Source organism: Odontesthes bonariensis, chromosome 7 (genome assembly GCF_027942865.1).
Source record: "Odontesthes bonariensis isolate fOdoBon6 chromosome 7, fOdoBon6.hap1, whole genome shotgun sequence".
Classification (NCBI taxonomy): Eukaryota; Metazoa; Chordata; class Actinopteri; order Atheriniformes; family Atherinopsidae; genus Odontesthes; species Odontesthes bonariensis.
This window is the reverse complement of record NC_134512.1, coordinates 22,074,084-22,088,609: the sequence shown is the minus strand read 5'-3', so window position 1 is coordinate 22,088,609 and position 14,526 is coordinate 22,074,084. Positions and strand designations below refer to the sequence as shown.

General features: G+C 39.1%; 1 long non-coding RNA gene across 1 annotated transcript; it reads left to right on the top strand.

The window, feature by feature from the left end:
* The first annotated feature begins 6,597 nt into the window (after positions 1–6,597).
* LOC142384715 (uncharacterized) lies at positions 6,598–7,270 on the top strand. The gene is made up of 3 exons (XR_012770099.1): positions 6,598–6,874; positions 6,957–7,072; positions 7,161–7,270. It is a non-coding gene; the product is annotated as an uncharacterized LOC142384715 (long non-coding RNA).
* The last annotated feature ends 7,256 nt before the right edge of the window (positions 7,271–14,526 follow it).

Sequence of the window (14,526 nt, the reverse complement as noted above, 5' to 3'; positions counted from 1 at the left end):
GAAGCAGGGTTGTGCTTTCATCGGTATTACAACTTGGCCGTTATGACAGAAAGTTTAATAAGTAACTGAGTTATTTTAGACAAATGAAATATAGTTAAATTTACTCTAAAACAAGTTTCTGCTCCCTCAGATGTACAGTAAAAGTTCTGTTTGAATCAATGTATTTTGGGACTATCACATATTCTATACAAGTGTAATGAAGTGAAAGCATAATTTAATTTAAGACATAATGAACTGCACTATTTATGGAAGTGTTTCTGGTGGTTATTAGAAACATCCTTAGCTACGTGTAGAAGCTTAAATACTTTCCTCTGCGTGGTTTTCAATATGCTTTTTATTCTACATTTCTGCAGAGCAATATTCATGAGCATCAACGTGGTACTGACGCACCTACTGTAATCTGATCGTGTGCATATGTTCCCAATCTGATAAAGATTGTTTCAGCCTTAAGTTGAACCTGGGTTTGACTTTCAGGTGACATTTTCTTTTTCCTTGTATCCCGTGTTCATGCATTGTGTGTATCGTTTTCTAAGTTGTTTTTAAACCACGTAACTCTTGAGTCTGCTGTGCTGGCCTTTTATTTTCTTTGGGTTTGCCAGCATGACAGTAATAGTTCATTAATCCCTATGTGGGCCTCTGTAACTTCAAGAAGCCCCAGAATCTGTACTTCTCATGGTCAAACTTAAATTACAGTCATAGTTTACCCAAAGCATGCCGTCATGTTCTTAAAAAAAAGTGTGAAATATTTGTAAAAATACATTAAAAAAAAAAAAACTTTTACAGTACTTCTGTGATTATTTTGTTGCTAAAATAGTTTATAGGTATAACTCGACATCAATAAGAACTTTTCTCATTCAATTTGTGGCAAGGAGCGGAGTAAAGGATGAAAATTGTTAGAGCCAACAACGCCACCTGGGGACTTGCACCCCAGGATATGACAACTGAAACCCAATTCCTATAAGGACGCAGGGTCGTGACTGAGGAGGCAGAGACAGTAAAGTCAAGAAAATATATTTATTGAAAATAATATTTATGAATAAAACTTAAGTAAAGCTGCTGTGAAGAAACGAAAGAAGGTTAAACACAAGACGAATTTAATAAAGTATTTTTAATGACAAAGCTAAAAGGCCGGCTATAACATTAAAAGTCAAATGACGAACAACGTTAAAAATCAATGGGCTGAGGTCTCAGGGGGAGGCATGCTACCGGATGTGTGTCTCTTTCTTAAGCTGGGGTGAAACACTACAATTGAAAGCGACCACAAACACGCTTAAAGGGCCCCAGTGTACTTGCATGCGAAAACGGAAGTGAGGTCCTCACCACACCACAGTGCCTAGCCTCCCACCTGATGACACCCAGGCCACACTGAAACTCAAAAAAAGGAAAAGTTAACAAACCTAATATCAAATCAATAATCATCACAACAAGTATAAACAAACTAATAAGACCAAGCACAGCAGCAAGTGAACCTACAAAGACAAAACACATATTAGTAGGACAAAGGATCGCACCAAACATGATGATGAAACAGGGACCCTACTCACCACCAGAATTAGGTCACAACACAAGCTCAGCAAGAGGCTGAAGGGAGCCATTTTGAGGCTTTATCCACAGGAATGGGGAGGAGCTAAAGGAGGTGCTTACGGGTTGACTTGGGTTGTGTTTAAGACCTATAGGTCCACTACAATCTCAAAACTCTTCCTTAATCTTGTTAAACTCTGAATTCACAGACTTGTCCTGCAGTTATTAAAGCGCATTATTTATCATTATTGAAGAAAAACATTTACACTGATGCAAGCAAAGAAAGCTTATTCAGCCAAACTTCAATAGCAGGAGATCATCAACTACTTCGGTCCAACATTTCTTTCTTGTGTTCTCATCTACTGTCAGATTATTACAAGCAAAGTGAAAGTTAGATCTCTGGATAGTTAACAGTATGTACATATAAACACACACAAATATACACATATATATATAAATATATATTCAGTATATATAAATACGCAGGACACAACAGTCTGGATAAAATGGATGACGATGGAGGTAAAAAAGCGCAGCTGAGCAGGGAAACAATAAACTAAACTTGGAAAACAAACTAAAGAAAGAACCTCACAGGGAGATAACCAGACGAGAGCAGCAATGAAACCCAATTAATGTGAGTGTCAAAGAGGATCTGACGAGGACTGAGATTCACAGTAGAGCATATATACTGAGGGGAACTAATGCAAAGTGACTGCAGCCGTGACTGAGCAGAGAAAGACAGATGTGAAAGAGACCAGGGGAGAAGACCAAGGAACCTGAGGACATCTAGTGGTGATGACAAGAAACAAAATCTAAACATTATAGACAGACTGTGAAGCTGCATTCAGTACCACATCCAGTGTTTAAGGTCATTTAGTTGTCTTAGTTAATGAAAATAATATCTATTTATGTAAAGGAACATGTTTGGCATTGCTCATGTCATCTGGTTTGAACACTTGATGATATTTTGCTTTGTCTTTTCTGAACCAGTGATTTTCCATCTAGTCATTTTCCATTTAAATGTTCACAGTTAGGTGTTTAAGTTTTCTCACAACAATAAGAGAGCAGTTTTTTCAGATCATTTGTTTTCAAGCATCTGTTGCTTACCACCTGCCCACATAGCAAATTGTCTGTCGAGGTTTCGAAAAGGCAGAGGAAGTGCTGTTTTTTTTTCTTTCTTTTTGTCTACCTTGCAAAGTGCATATAAATGCAGGGTGCAAGTGTGGATGACTTTCCTTTGTGGCATGAACACTGAGTGTTGGGTATATGCAGGTATTTGTTATGTATTTTAATCTAAATATTCCTTATATGGTCCGACCATATAATCAATTATGTGCTTTTGAAGCTAATTATGCATTATGCATTGTTAGTGCATTATGTGTGCTTCAGGCAACATCTGTGTAGTTTCTTTATTTGGTAATGTGTTACATCAGTAAGCAGTGCATAGGTTACCAAGGTGACTCCTCCTGTAGTTTCCTGAGTATCAAAAGACACGTAACTGAAAGATAAACACTCTTCTTTTTTGCCTTCACTGTTGATGTGACCGTTTGACTGTTGTTGAAGACTTTTTGATTTCTCCTTTTTCCTACATTGAAGTGCACTGCTTTTGGCTTGCTGAATACAACTGTAGCAGGCTCATTTGACCCACTAAAAAGACAGAATACTTTGTTCTCTCTTTGGTTTCTCAAATTCATCTGATCCAAAAAGCTTCCCGTCAGGTAAAGCCTCCTTGTTTTCTAAAATAACTCCATAGAAATTATAGATGAAGATGGCTTGAGCTTTTAAATGTACCATTTCAACTGCTTTATTGTAATTTCAATCTAGGAATTTGCAACTTTCTTTGAGGAAATTTTCTTTCCTTCTAAGAAACAGATCTCAGTAACACATGCCGTTTTATTATTGTGCAATAAAATTATTATTGTCTGTCTGTAGATTCACTATGAGATACATGGTGATCAAAAGTAAATTCTGAAATGCCATAAAAAGTGTAACTTTGTATATTCATGAGTCTTTCTTTTCTCTTTATAAAGATTCAAATATGGCTGGGAAGATGAAACAATGGCTCTCTAATGTGTTGGGAGAAATTAAAAAGAGCCCTCTGGCAGCAAATATTTGTTTTGGACTCGTCCTTTTTATCTCTGAGAAGATTGTGGAGATTGAGTTTGCATGCCCTTGCAATTCTATTTGGAATCGTTTGTTTGCTTCATAGTCCTCATAGTTTTCATGCACATGTGTGTGATTAAAGAATGCAAGTGTGAGGACCCGTGTGCAGATTTCTGGTGCTTCACAGTTCCTGCCATAACGTGGTTGATAATAGTGTTTCTTGATGGTCGGTATTATGCCTGTTTAAGAACATCCTGGTCAGGAAAATATGAAATCATTAATGGCTCTACACGCCAGCATTGGTGTAAACCAGCCAACTTATCTGGAGAGTTTCTGAGCCAAACACAGCGATGGTATTCTGAATCACAGGTAAGGAAGAAGCTGATGGTTCTAAAGTTTTGCACCAGTCAGTAATTTGATTGATCAGAAGTTATTTTGTTGAACAATGCTAAATAAATGCATGTTTTCACATTTATTTCTTTATTGTTTGGTCTAGTTCATTGGATTCATGGTAGCACTGGGGCTGACTGCACTCTATTCACTCTGTTGGTGCTGCAGGAAGTGTTCAACCAACAAAACAGAAGGTGGAAGAGCTGTTGGCACGGAGATGGCACAAAGACAGTAAGAAGTGGAGCCAATAAAGACAACTGAAAACCAAGTGGCTTGAAGCCTTAAATTTCTCTTACAATTATATCTGATTAAAGATTAACAGGAAATTTGGGGTGAAGCAGGGTTGTGCTTTCATCGGTATTACAACTTGGCCGTTATGACAGGAAGTTTAATAAGTAACTGAGTTATTTTAGACAAATGAAACTTAGTTAAATTTACTCTAAAACAAGTTTCTGCTCCCTCAGATGTACAGTAAAAGTTCTGTTTGAAGCAATTTTGGAACTGTCACATATTCTATACAAGTGTAATGAAGTGAAAGCATAATTTAATCTAAGGCATAATATACTGAACTGCACTATTTATGGAAGTGTTTCTGGTGATCATTAGAAACATCCTTAGCTACGTGTAGAAGCTTAAATACTTTCCTCTGCGTGGTTTTCAATATGCTTTTTATTCTACATTTCTGCAGAGCAATATTCATGAGCATCAACATGGTACTGACGCACCTACTGTAATCTGATCGTGTGCATATGTTCCCAATCTGATAAAGATTGTTTCAGCTTCAAGTTGAACCTGTCAGGTTTGGATGTGGAAGGGTGGACACGGATGCAGACTTCAAAAATAAGGAAGATTTATTAATTCAAAAACAGAAAAGTCAAAACAAAGCGCGGCTGAGCCAGATTACCAAAACTAAACTGTGACAAAACAAAAACTTGACTATGAAAACCAAAAGACTTAGCTTGACATGACATGGAATAAATACTTAGTTTTTCTGGCTTCGTGGCACATGGATGGAACAATCAACAACAACAAAGATCCGGCAAAACTGAAAGGGGAGGCAGGAAACTAAATAGGGAGTGAGAGTGATTGGGGAGTGAGTGCAACTGAGGGAAAAAAAACACAGGTGAAGTGAGTGAAACTGATAAACAGAGTGCAGGGAAACTAAAATGGCAAAAACTAAACATGGAGTGACACAAACATAACCTAAAACATGAAACTAAAAACGTGAGTCCATGGGTGTGACAGAACCTGGGTTTGACTTTCAGGTGACATTTTCTTTGTCCTTGTATCCCGTGTTCATGCATTGTGTGTATCGTTTTCTAAATTGTTTTCTTAACCACATAACTCTTGAGTTTGTTGTGCTGGCCTTTCATTTTCTTTGGGTTTGCCAGCATGACAGTAATAGTTCATTAATCCCTATGGGCCTCTGTTACTTCAGGAAGCCCCAGAATCTGTACTTCTCATGTTTAAACTTAAATTACATTCATAGTTTACCCAAAGCATGCTGTCATGTTCTTAAAAAAAAGTGTGAAATATTTGTAAAAATACATTTAAAAAAAACTTTTTCAGTACTTCTGTGATTATTTTGTTGCTAAAATAGTTTATAGGTATAACTCGACATCAATAAGAACTATTATCTCATTCTATTCAAAACTCTTCCTTAATCTTGTTAAACTCTGAATTCACCGACTTGTCCTGCAATTATTGAAGTGCATTATCAATCATTATAGAACAAAAAACATTTGCATGAATGCAAGCAAAGAAAACGTATTCAGCCCATCTTCGATGGCAGGAGAACATCATCAAATACTTAGGTCCACCGTCCAACAATTCTTTCTCGTATTGTCATCTACTGTCAGATCATAAATTTGACGCTCTTGCACACCTTTTGTTTTTTTTTAATTTTGATTTGATTTATTTATTTGCACAAATATAACAAACAAACAGCTAAAATACAGCAAACCAGGGGCCGTTGCACAAAAGTAGGATTTAGACATCCAGGATGAGTTACTTAGCCAGGTTCAAGGAATCCAAAACATGGGCGCCCAGGCTTAGTTGGTTGCACAAAGGCCAAGCCAGGATGAGCAGACACGGATTCATCAAGCCAGGTGAAAGCCATCCTGGATAAGTGCTGCACACGGCTTTCTTAAATAGACCCCACGATCGATCATAGATTCACTGATTCACCATGGCAACAAGGGCGGCGTATTTCTCCCCAGCGGAGCAATAATTATTAATGGAAGCATATGAAGAGGTGACGGAGAAAATAAAACAAAAAGGAAATACTGCCAAAGTTAAAAAAACAAAGGGAGCAAGCATGGCAAACCATTGCTGACCGCCTGAATGCGTAAGTAGTGCACAAATACACACTCACCACTCCACTGAAACTATCACAATTAGGCAGTGTTCGAACTACGGGGGGACTCGGGGGATCCGAGACCCCCTGAAACTGACACGAGACCCCCCCCCCCCCCCCGAAAACATGATTTGGGAAATGTTGGGGGGTCTCTAAAATATTGGCAAAATGTGATTTCCCCTGATGAGTTATGATTGCAGACGCGATGCGTGTAGGGGTGTGGAGCCTGTGTGCGTAATTGGCATAAAGCTGTGCTGTCCGCCGCGTATGATTCTGTATAGCTTCTCATGTGTTTTCGAGATCCGCGCTCTGAGTCAAGCGCAAGCAAGCAACCAAAATGGACATGGCAGCAACTTTTTATTAAGAATGTGCCTGCCCACACATTGCCTGTACTGTTTTAGCAGTGAAAAAAAAACGCAATTAAAGGACTTGCAAGCATCTTCATCTCCTTCCCTGGGCATAGAAGACTCTGTGACATCAAGGAGGAGTTCTATAGGATTGCAGGTAAGAAATTATTTTTAAAAAATTACAGTTACAATTACAATGTTAACATTCAGAGTAAGATACTCATTGCATCGTATTACAGGTTTCCCCAATGTCATTGGTGCAGTGGACTGCACACACATCAAAATAAAATCCCCCTCAGGTGGCCATGAGGGGGATTTTGTGAACAGGAAAAACTTCCACAGCATCAATGTACAGGTGAACATGACTTTTGATAAAGTAAATTAATGAACACTGTACATTGCCTGTGATGTGCATTAATTGGTTTAACATCTTATCATTTCAGATGGTCTGCAATGCTAACTATTTGTTAAGTAATGTTGTGGCAAAGTGGCCCGGCTCGGTCCACGACTCCTGAGTGTTTCGGAACTCAGAGATCTATTGGCGCCTATCACAAGGTGAGCCACAGAACCTCTATTGATAACCACTTTTAACATCATGGCTGTGTTAAGACTGTCACTACTTATGAGGTTGTGATGGTAACATTTTGTATTCACAGGTGAATTCCTGGGTGTATTACTGGGTGACAGAGGGTATGCCTGCCAGCCTTTTCTGCTCACTCCATTTGCAGACCCTCTGGAGGCACAACTGGCATACAACCATGCCCATGCCAGAACAAGGGCCCGGATAGAAATGACATTTGGCCTACTGAAGGCACGCTTTCAGTGTCTGAACCACCTGAGAGTCAGCCCAGACAGGGCATGTGATATCATTGTGGCCTGTGCTGTCCTCCACAATGTGGCCTGCCTGAGAAAGGAGAGGGCCCCCAGAGTGCCAGCTCTCATAGACTGGGACATTCCTGCCATCTTCCCGGATGACGACTGTGGTCGGCTGGTCAGAGACCAATATGTGTTAAATTATTTTAATTAATATTGCATGTTGATTTAAGTTGGGCCTGCAATAGCAGAGGAATTTTTGTTAGGTTTTTGTGCTGTATAGGCAAGGCATTTTTACAAACAGTTTGTCTCAAACTGCATGCTTTGATTCTGTGCTTTTTGTCTTGTAGAGCACTGTGTGACTTCAGTTTTTGAAAGGAGCTGATGGTTTACTTGCTTTGATTTATCCTTGTTCAATAAAGGAACATCATGGTACTCTCTAATGTGTATTTATATTTATATGGTGATGTACTTTATGTGTAGTCTGTGGGAAACTAAATTATCTAATGATTGCAAGTTCATCTAAAATCATCAGTTATCTAAAATGATTGTAATTAATGATCACAAATGTTTCAATAATGATAGTGGGTATAGTTAAATGTTTTAACAATATGTTCTAGGCAGTGGAATAAATATTGGTTTCCATATGTGGCGACCGCTGACTGAGATAAGGAATGAGATTAAATAGATCCTGGAACTTAGCCTGGTCTGGAGCAGGCTAGCTTCACAGAATAAATCTCCATGGTAACTTACGTCTGAACATATCCCACTTCCCTTATCCTACTTTTGTGCAACCGGATCACGGATAAGTTGATCCAGGATAGCCAACATATCCCCGCTTAATCCCTTATCCTACTTTTGTGCAACGGGCCCCAGATGTGCAGGTGATATAAAAAAAAAAAACAGAGAGGTTTATAAGTATATCTCACCTCATAGAAACAAACAAAAATAAATAAATTATGTTGAGTCTAAAAGTTAACCCAGCTGGAACACAGTTCACTCAAGACAACCCCAGTGATTAACCAAACACACAGTGCACAAGATTGTATTTTTACTTGCAAGGGGAGCCGGACGGACTGACAGAACTTACTCCTTCACCCGTGCTCAAACGACTCCACCCGACTTTCCCCGTGTAGTTCTTTTTATTACACAGCTTAGTTACAATCAGCATACGTAAAACAATCTTGTGAGCAAGATGCAACAAATGTTTCACTGGGACATCTAGTTCCTCACGTGTTGAGTTGTTGCACATTATCCTGCATGGGAAGACCAGAGCACCCTGTTTCTCAGGGCTGGACTAGCTATCTGGCCGTTCGGGCATATCCCGAACGGCCCTCCCGCGATTTGGGCCCTCTGGGCCCTCCGAGGGCCGTAAATAAAATATACATATATATATATATATTATATTTTTTATTGACTGCGACGGTGAAAAAAATGACACGTCGGGGCCCATTGGATGTTTCTCCTGACGCACAGAGCGCTAGTCCAATGAGAATGCCTAACGTTGTCAAAGGCCCGCCCCTCCCTACAGGCCCACTTGACCCAATGTAACAGAGATAGTTATGCAGTGTGTATAACAATGTCAACATGTTGATGTATATTTCTTTTTTTATATAATTACACAAAATATGTTTAAAACATTATAATTTATGTGTGTGCCCCATATTTGTCATGTGGGACTGTTCTCCTTTGTCCTTGTACCTGTGGGGCTCTTTGAGTGCAGCACCTCCCTTTATAAGCCACCCCTCGCTCTAACCTCTCCCCTTTTGCCAACTGCACTTGATGGGAAAGGTGAGCTTTGTGGCTCTGTGCGCTAGCTGCAGTGTTGGGGAAGTTACTTTAAAAATGTAATCCGTTACAGTTACAAGTTACCTTGTTTAAAATGTAATTGTAGTGTAACTGTTTGGATTACTTAAAAAAAGTAATGTAACTAATTACTTTTGGATTACTTTTGGATTACTTTTACCTATTTATGGTATAGGATAATCTGTATATTATCTGTATGATTCCATCTGTATTTATCACATTTATTTATACCATGATATTTTTCTTTTCATTGTACTGCCATAACTACATTATACATTCTCTGCACATACATGCATTTCTCTAGGTAATTGATCTATTCTGCACATATCTATTAACCATCTTTCCTTACACTAGCTGTAAATAACTGCATTTTATCTCTAAATACTGCATGCTATACATCTGCACGCGTTACACTTGATAAGATGCCAAACTGCATTTCATTAATACATGTGCAATGACAATGAAGTGCTCTACTTTAGTAATAAATAAGCAAAGTAAGACTTTTACATCACATTTTATTTTTCTTTGCACACCCTTGCTTGTGTGTGTGCGCCAGTACTTCCGGTGAAAACTTCCGGTGATTTGACAGCTAGCGCGTCAGGTTATGGCCAGTGGCCGTAAACAAAGGTTAACTTATAGCCGAGAAGAAAGATGATAATATAACGTAGCTAAAAAGACTAGCTTTCTTCAGTAGCCTAATGCTTACCGATTTAGCAAGCCTAGCAGCCTCGTTGCTAATGCTAGCCGCCGTAACGTTAGCAACCATACCCGACGTCAAGGAGTTGGCTGAGCAGGGGCAAGAGTATGGGGCTGGCAGAGTTAACTTCATAATGGGTGAGTGCAGGTTTCATTCACTTGTTTTCATTCTTTCACAGGATTGATTCACTTCATTGGTTTATCGGATTGCTGGCCGCCGAGCCATTATGTGTCTGGGTTTGTGTAGGTTACTGATCATGGTTGTTAGCCGATAGTCAGGTTGTGTGATGTGTGTGTGAGTGTGTATTTTTTCTATGGGTACATGCCATTGACTGTATGAGCGGTCTGTGCTCGTTTTTTTATTTTTATTTAATTAGATTGGAGATACTAATTAATACTGAGGGGGGGCTGGTCCCGGGGAAAATTGCCAGGGCCGATTTTTTTTCCCCAGTCCGACCCTGCCGCTCTGTACTTCTGTCACTGCAACCTCGCACAAATTGTAATCCTGTTAAGTAACCCCCATTCTCACTGAATGTAACTGTAATCTGAGTACATCGTTTTTGCTTGTACTGTAACGGATTACAATTACTTTTATTTTGTATCCTTTTACCGTAACGCCGTTACATGTAATCCGTTACTCCCCAACCCTGGCTAGCTGCATATACAAGCTATTTATTGCTAGCTTAAAAACTTATTGTTTGTCATTTCTTTTATAATTTAATTGTACAGACGCTGTATCGGAGCACACCACTCATTGTATATCTGTGTGTGCCGTACATGTTTCCAGGTATAAAATAAACGGAGATCGCCTCCGATGAAAACGTCGGGTCCTGTGTCCGTGTGGTAATCACTCAAAAAGATAATCACAACGCAGGGTGCAGATATACACCACCGGTTACACCAAGTCATCATCATCATCATAACCCCAAGTTTAGCGGACTTCACTTGGCTATATTCGGCTAAAGCTCTGGTGGAAAGAGGACGCGAAATGGAGAAACAAAAGAGTGACCATGACAAACGTAAAGAAAAGAGAAAACAAAAACCAAGAGACGACGCAGTAAAATGCGCTAGAGCTCAAGCTCAGGTTCGGTTAGTGGGGCCGTGGGAGATGCGGAACCTGGCTGCTCGACCTCAGGTTGGGGCAGTGGGGCCGCCGGGACGTCATCAACGAGCGCACAGGTGGTAGAGAATGAACAGGAGGAGGAGGCGGAGGAGATGGTTCCAGCTGGGGAACCAGAGGAGGGGGAGACGGAGATAGGAGACGTGACCCAGCAGGGAGAGATTGAGGTTAGAATTCATCTCAACACACCCGCTAGCCAATGCAGTGTAGCTATTGGGCGCTTCAGCGTTTCGTTTCCCATTGCCTGAAAGTTTGAAACCAGACCAAGTTGTCATCCTGACTTCATCAAATCAGTCACAAAAATACCCATTTGGTATAATTTTTTGGTTTTGCTGTAGTGAAAAAAATGACGTGTCCGAGAAAAAAAACACACAGACATAAGCACTATCTTAGGCTCTTTTGATCAGTCTCAAGCTGTATTACAGTTTATGCCTGGGGGGCGAGGGTTAACATTCCATTCAGTAAGCTCACTGACAGTATCTGTGGACTGGAGCAATTTTGAGCAATAAATAAAATAATTGAACCCAGGAAATTATTACTACATGTTTAATTTGATTCAGTAAGACTTAGAACATACAATAGTGTGTGTGTGGTGCTGGTGCTCCTTTTCTATACAGTGTTGTGTGTGTTGGTGAAATATTGCTTTGCTTATCCCTGGCTTGGGTCTGTGGGACCCATTTTCAGGTTTTGCTGAAGGAAAATGGTATGAATACTTTTTTCACAATGAGATTCACTGGCCAGGGTTCATCATCTGGAAAATAAAGTTAGTTATCCTCCTCTCTCTATCGCTTATCCTCAAAAACAAAGATACTCAGAACTTCACAAGCAGGATGAAGGGAACATGAGGGTGCACAGCAGCTTTTTTCCCCTCCTTTAGTCCCAGGTCCACTGGGCCAGAATATCTTCTATGTAACAAAAACATGAACACCTTACAAGGATTAAATGGAGGATTAATGATAATTAGACAGAAGTGTGTGTGTATATAAATATACATATATGCGCGCTGGGCCCTCAGTGATCAAAAAGTGCCCGGGCCCTTTTCAGATGCCAGTCCAGCCCTGCTGTTTCTCACAGTTCCCTTGAATTACTTTGTATCACACTAAGCAAAGTTCACACACTAAATGTCTGTCTATAAAATGTTGTTTACTAGAAATGAAAATCTATATACAGTTTTCCAACAAATTACAAGCCACAACAATAAACAAGACTAAACAAACTATCTTAAAAGGCATAAAATCAAGAAAAAATACGATATAGAACAGAGCTAAATTTAAAAGTGAGTATGTGTTAGTGTGATGCATGCTTGTGTGTACGCGTGTGTGTGCATGTGTGTGCGTGCATGTGTGTGCGTGCATATGTGCATGTGCATGAAGGTGTCTAGCGAACATGAAAATATGCAACCGTAGGCTACACGCATTCCAAGGCATACTTCAGTTCAGTCAAGTCCTTATAGTGAAGGGAGAATAGACGGTTTTAGTCAGGTAAGAGTTTGGTTCATCAGATAGGACCGAAGCCTTTGTTTGAAATTCTGTAAAGAGCTGGACTGGAATGCAATTTGAATATGACTGTTCCAAAGCTGGACTCCTTTATATCGAATAGACAACTGACAAAGCCTGGTATGAAACATTGGAAGGTGTAAATCTTTGGCCCGTCTAGTATTGTATTTATGAACATCACTATTAATCCAAAAAAAATCTTTACAAGGCATGGAAAATGATACAGGCATATAAATAATTTTATAGATGAAAATACAAGTTTGATATATATTTATTTTAAAGATTGATAAAACATTGAGCTGATTAAAGAGAGGGGCAGAGGGTTCTGTTTGGTTGCTATTGGTAGCAATTCTACAGAATTTTTTTTGCAAGATATAGAGCTTATGTAGGTGAGTGGGTAGCTCCCCAGATGACATTACAATATATGAGGTAAGGATAAATTAGGCTATAATAAAAGGTTAGTAGGCACTTCTGATGAACCAAACTTTTAATTTTGCCAATGATACCAATAGATCTGGATATTTTATTACAGACAGACTGGATGTGAGTCTTCCAACTTATGGTTTCATCGATTAGAACTCCAAGGAAATGTGTAGATGAGACCTGAGAGATGGGATTATTTCCAATGAAGAGACAGGAGTTGGATTTGCAGTATTTTTTGTTCTTTGAAGAAAATACAATGAAATTAGATTTTTTTGAAGTTTAAAGATAATTTGTTTGATTGAAACCATTTGAAGATTTTTTTCTAAGTCAGACTTTGCTTTGGCCATCAGTACAGAAAAATCAGAATGTGAAACAACTAAAATGGTGTCATCAGCAAAAAGTATAGGGAATATGGAGGATAACGCTGCGGTCAGGTCGTTGATGTAAATAAGGAATAAGAGTGGTCCTAAAATAGATCCCTGAGGGACCCCACATGTTATCGTCGCTCTGTCAGATGTCGATCCATTAATATTAACAAATTGTTGTCGATTATGAATATAATTGTAAAACCATTTGTAGGTGCTTCCAGTGAAGCCATAGTGTAACAATTTTGATAATAAAATATTATGATTAACAGTGTCAAAGGTTTTGGATAAATCAAGAAAAACTCCCAAAGCATATTCGTTGTTATTTAACGAAAGTGTGGATTTTGTTAACTAGTTGGAGCACAGCCAATTCTGTTGAATAATTTTTCCTGAATCCATACTGATGTTCATAGAGGATGTTAAACCTCTGCAGATGGATCATCATTCTATTGTAAACCAATTTCTCCAGAATCTTTGAAAAGCATGGAAGGACAGAGATTGGGCGATAGTTGTTAAAAGAGCCTTTGTCACCGGATTTAAATACAGGGGTTACCTTGGCTATTTTTAGATCTCTTGGTAATGTTCCAGACTCTAAAGATTTAGCAGATATATAGGTCAAAGGCTTGATAAATGAGGGAATACATTTTTTGATCACACATGCCCTAATCTCATCATGACCAGCAGCGGAATCCTTCATATTGACAACAATGTCCATGATCTCCTTCTCAGTAGGAGTGTCAAAACTCAGGAGGGAAGGGTAGCAACCCTTCAGGTACTCAGATGGAGACCCGGTTGAATACATTCTTTCTGACAGAACTGAACCCATGTTGACAAAATAGTGGTTAAACGCATGTGCAATATCGGACGAATCTGTATAAACTCTATTTTCATCAACAAACTGAGAGGGGAAAGTGGCTGATGTCTTTTTTCTATGCAGAAGCTGATTGATGACTCTCCATATTTCTTTAATATTATCTGAGGCCTCGTTAAATTTGGTGGTGTAATATTTTTTTTTTTGGCAATTCTAATTAAATGGTTATATTTATTTCTATATATCTTATAATTTGCAGCATTCAAGGGAGATGGATTT